Genomic DNA, 6,000 nt, shown 5'->3' on the forward strand with positions numbered 1-6,000 from the left:
TTTGCAAATGAATCAATGGACAAAGGATTAATCTCTAAAATATATAAACAGCTAATGCAGCTCAATATTAAAAAAAAAAAAAAACCCAATCAAAAAATGGGCAGAAGACCTAAATAGACATCTCTCCAAAGAACACATACAGATGGCCAAGAGGCACATGAAAAGCTGCTCAACATCATTAATTATTAAAGAAATGCAAATCAAAACTACAATGAGGTATCACCTCACACTGTTCAGAATGACCATCATCAAAAAATCTACAAACAGTAAATGTTGGAGAGGGTGTGGAGAAAAGGGAACCCTCTTGCAGTGTTGGTGGGAATGTAAATTGATACAGCCACTATGGAGAACAGTATGGAGTTTCCTTAAAAAACTAAAAATAGAATTACCATATGACCCAGCAATCCCACTACTGGGCATATACCCAGAGAAAACCATAATTCAAAAAGACACATGCACGCCAATGTTCATTGCAGCACTATTTATAACAGCCAGGTCATGGAAGCAACCTAAGTGTCCATCGACAGACAAATGGATACAGAAGATGTGGTACATATACGCAGTGGAATATTACTCAGCCATAAAAAGAAACGAAACTGAGTTATTTGTAGAGATGTGGATGGACCCAGAGACTGTCATACTGAGTGAAGTAAGTCAGAAAGAGGAAAACAAATATTGTATATTAACGCATATTTGTGGACTCTAGAAACATGGTACAGATGAACCGGTTTGCAAGGCAGAAATAGAGACACAAATATAGAGAACAAACATACGGACACCAAGGAGGGAAAGCGGGGGCAGGGTGGTGGTGGTGTTGGGATGAATTGGGAGATTGGGAATGACTTATATACACTAATGTGTATAATATAGATAACTAATAAGAGCAAATGATTTTTCCAAATGTGCTATAACATACACACACACATGCACGCACACACTGTCTCCTGTTTGTAATCAATTCTATCCCACCTGGATCTTTTCTTATTAATCCCCCTCAAAAAAAAGAATTAAATGATAGTCATTATTCTAGAGATATGAGTATCCTCCCTATTTTTCTCCCGACCTTACAGGTGAGTCACACAAAGAAGTTGGTACCTGCTCACCGTCGCACAGAGTCACCTGAGAGCATCCAGGCCCCAGACTCTGGGGTCACAGAGCCAGGGTACAACCGGGCAGCTGATGGTCCAGGCAGCCTCCCGAGACGCCAAGCTGAGCACTTATGATTAACACATACGGTATTCTCGGAAGGTCGTGTCTCTCTCCCTCATAACAGCCATAAACATCTGCGATCATGTTTTCCGTGTGTCACTCTTTTCCTGTGCACACAGCCACAGCCGTACCCCCAGCAACAAGCAGCAGTCACCACTCGGGGCAGGAAGGAAGCACCTGTCGCCCGCCACTCACGCCCCCCTGCCCCGCCCCAAAGCCTGCGCTTCCAGAATCTACCTCCGCTAGTGGTCATGGGTGGGGGGAGCTGGGGGGTGCTCACCGGCATGCACCTTGTGTCTGGACCCCTTCTGTCCTGCTTTGTCCTCTCAGCTCCCAGCACAGCTCCTAACAGGTGCTCACACTTTGCTCTGTTAATGATGTACACGCATAAATGGTGTGCACGCAGGTGCAGGTACGTACACATCTGTAACCACAAAGTACTTTTCCAAATGACATTTAAGTTTACCTTCATAAAGTCCTGACCCCTTCAGGAAAACCCTCACGGCTGTGGAAAAGGCCAGCTTGGCGCCACTTCTCCTGGCTGCCCTCCCCGGCAGGAAGGCAGTGAAACCTCTGGCGTTTCTAATGCCACAAATGCAGAAGCTGCTATTTGTCTACCTTGTCACACAAGCCATGACAGCCTGGATCTATCACCAAGATGACAGGACTAGCACTGCCTATGTCGAGCCCACACACCTTCCCCAAAGCACTGCTGCCGCCTCAAGGGGTCCGAATGTCCCCAGGTTTACAGTTGAGGAGTAATTTCATGCTCCTCAGCACGTAACAAAAACTTAAGATAATTATAATGTGAAGAGTCAACTAATGGAGCCATTTGGTAAAGTATAATTATCTGAAGAGAAATCATTAAGGATAATATTCAGCAGGATAGAGATGAGAAGAGAATACGGTATATTTTACCATTAACAGTTATGCTGATTTGTAAAATTGATATCAAAATGCAGCAATTATAAAAATATAAAGGCACAATTTTATTCAAACCCGAAATAGCTAATCAGGGATTCCCTGATGGCACAGTGGTTAAGAATCCACCTGCCAATGCAGGGGACACGGGTTCGAGCCCTGGTCCAGGAAGACGCCACATGCCGCGGGGCAACTAAGCCCGTGCGCCACAACTACTGAGCCTGCGCTCTAGTGCCCACGAGCCACAACTACTGAGCCCCCGTGCCACAACTACTGAAGCCCGCACGCCTAGAATCTGTGCTCTGCAGCAAGAGAAGCCCACGCGCAGCAACGAAGACCCAATGCAGCCTAAAATAAATAAATAAATAAATAAATAAATTTACAAAATAGCTAATCATAAATATAAATTCTCAGTACAAGAGCCAGAAACAGAACTTCCTCCCTCTTACAGCATGACATACCATTAATTCAGATAAATACTTATGATTCAACAGTGCGTATCAGCTGTTACGTACCAGGCATGTAATTTATTCACCCAGTCTTGCGTCTCTTTCTGAAAGAAAGGGGAACTTCCCCCCTCACTCACAAGCAGCCTCACTGGCAAAGCTGCAATCATGCCCTTTCCAAAGGCAATCATTGACTTAGACTGGTCCATATTTACACCTGAGGGTGGGATGAGGCCCATAAAGCATACGGGCACCAGATACCCAGACAAACGTGGGTTCTGAAAGCAAGAGAGAAGGGGCGCGGCTGTGACTGGGAATGAGCAGGGCTGATGGAGGCTGGGACAGAGGCCAGGGACGGGGTCAACGTCCAGGGAGAGACGAGAGCGTGAGCAAAGGCCCTGAGGCGGCCTCAAGGGCACGAGCACATCAGACAGAGACATGAGCTGGCTGGGTGGTGCTGCCGTTGTCTGACATATAAACACAGAGAGAGAGCGGGGTTTCGGGATTCAGATTAGGCGGAGGATCTTGGAAGTGTTAACTGGACAGCCAAGCGGGGCTCACCGAGGCACCGTGTTGGGCATCAGTGGGTTAACCAGAGGCAGGTGAGGCCACCTGGAAACATACAGCGAGAAAAGAACCTACAGCAGAAGGTCTGTACACCGCACTCTGAAAGGCAGAGCAGAGGACCAGGTCCCCAAAGAGCCGGAGACGGAAGGAGGAAAAGCAGAGGGTCGGGGAGGGAGGAGTGCCAGGTGAGCCGTCAGCAGCTCAAACCCCTTGGAGGTGAAGCCAGAGGGGCAGCAGGTCTGGGGACACGGTGGCCTAAGTGTTGCAGGGACAGAGGTGAAGATGGTCAGCTGGGGGCAGGGACCACGAAGGGACAGCTCCCAGGGCAACACACTCGGAGGGAAAGAGTCAGGGAGGTGGGTTCAGCTCCCCTGCCACCTCTTGGATTCTGACTTAGCAAGGGAAGCTGGTCTCCCTTTAAAGAAGACCCGACGGCCACCGCACTTAGTTTCTGAAAGTCGTGTCATGCAAAATGTGTGCGAACGTTGTCAAATGTGACATTTATTGTCAATAGAAAGTGTTGTAATTCCTGATAGGAATAATTGGCAGTTATGTCACACTTTATAAATACAGATTATTCTCCTAAACACTAGCTCAATGAACAAAAATGTCCTAATGTAGAATCTGGGTGCATCCATGTGGTTATATTCTTACTGATATGAATTCATAAAACAGACAATAAAATATACACCTGCTGAGAGCATTCACATTCATTCTAGAAATGGAATTGGATTCTTACAATGATTTGTCATTCAAACTACTTCGATTAAAATACAAATAATTACAGTTACTTCTCTTTTAGTCAACGCTTAAATGCAATTACCACTCACTGGAAGGGGAGGGGAGTCAGCCTTCAAGTAAAATCAGCACAAGAAATAAAACAGTATGAATGCTAATAACACCATGAGATTTACAATACTGAACCTTACCATTTATATGATCGTATTTATAATAGTACAATTCAGCGCCATAATACAATGGTATTCATCCAAATTTCAAATGAATTTTGGTGCCTATCAAAACTAGAATTGCTGTCAAATGTCAACAGTTTAGAGTCAGATTTAGTCACTCAGAATAATAAGTGTGACTGTAAATAACCTGCAGACAGTGTTGAGTGCAAAGCGCCGAGACTCAGCCGCTCTGGAAACTCTCACAAGGTCATCGCCGGTGCCAGGGCTCCACGGCAGGGCAGCTCGGCGCCCACACGTAACTGGCCTTTTCTAACTGTTTCCAACAGGGCCTGCTGAGTGGTCCGCTAAGCAAGCTAAGAGTCACATTCACTTTTTAAAAGTCCTACTTCCTTGCTTCATTAAAAGATAGCTAGTTAACAATATTTATGGATGTAAAACTACAGCCTCCGTAGAAAACAGAAACTGTCTCACCAATAATTTCAATTGAGAAATCACAACAGCATAATATTCGCCACACTTTTGCAACAGCCTTGAAGATCAGACGCAAGAGAGGAAGGAGGTGAGGCTGCGGGGAGGCCGGAGGGCGGGCGTCCAGGGCGCCGAGCCTCCGCCGCTCAGCGCAGAATGAGTGGGGACCTCGGTGGCCTGGGGGAAACTGACATCCAGTGTTCCCTGAAAACAAGCCCAAAGCTCTCCAAAGGTACAATCTGAATGACAACATGCAGTAACCAGCTGATACTAAGGAAAAGCACACGCCAGTCGAAACACAAATACTTTTTTCCACGAAATTCGCATGCACTTTTCCCCCAAAAGCATTTCTTGAACCTGCCTTGGTACATTGCAAAAAATACAGGTAGATTCTAATTAGCGAGTTTCTGAGGATGTCGGAATCAGGTCTGAAGTGACTCAGAACCCAGACCACAGGTTCTTCGGGCGAGGGGGAGGCAGGGGACACACGGTTCCCCGTCCCCGTCCCGCCTGGAGCGGCCACCCATCACCCGTGTCCACGTGCCTCAGAGCGAGTGTCTGCTCTGAGAAGGACAGCGCGGGGGCCTGGGGTACAGAGACGGACCTCACGTGCCCGACGCCACCTGCTTCCTGTGGTGGCAGGCGAGCTGCTCTCATAATTCTGCAGCTGGGGTACCCGTGTGACAGAGAGGGAACCGGGCTATAAACTCACTGACACGAGCTCCCTCCCTCCACCCAGCGATAAAGCAGCTCAACGTCTCCGTCTGCCACTCACTCCCTTGACCGAACTCACATCAGTGCTGCCCTCTTGTCACCCTTCGTAAGTGTGTCTCCTGGGACATCTAGGGACATGGAACTAAATTAACGTTGAAATTTAAAAAGCCACATTTATGTTTATGTAGCTATACAGGCATGTAGATATAAAAGGTCGCTGTTCTACACATGTTTGGTGAAATACGGCAATTTTTACATCTGGTATTTTCAATAAATAAGCACACTTTTTAAACTTGGATCTTGGAAACCTATCCAAGATAGGAAACCTATCTCCTGGTAAAGTCAGGTAATTCCCCATCTTAAAATATGTGAATCTTGCTTATGACATCATAGAGATCATCAGAAATTCTACACTTGAAATCAAAGATGAGTCAGCAAGGATGAGAAACACGTGACAAAAGCCTAGAACAAACGGACATCCTTCCCCAGAGGTTACCTGTTTCCTTTAGCTCCCGCGACAACTCACATCTCTAACTAGATGACGAAGTGGTGACATTACTAGATGCATACTTTAAATGACCTGACATGCTCTCACCTTCCAGTCGCCAAGCTCACCGTGAGAACTCACATATGACTGGCTCTCCCAGGCTTCCAGCCCCTCGACTGAAGCAGTGATGTTAATTAAAAACAGAAATTTGCGTTCAGCACAAACCAACAGCAGTGTTTGAACAGGAAAGCAGGACACCTTTACACACTGCACTGGC

The sequence above is a fragment of the Balaenoptera physalus genome (genome assembly GCF_965194825.1).
Source record: "Balaenoptera physalus genome assembly, contig: HAP1_SCAFFOLD_1859, whole genome shotgun sequence".
Taxonomy (NCBI): Eukaryota; Metazoa; Chordata; class Mammalia; order Artiodactyla; family Balaenopteridae; genus Balaenoptera; species Balaenoptera physalus.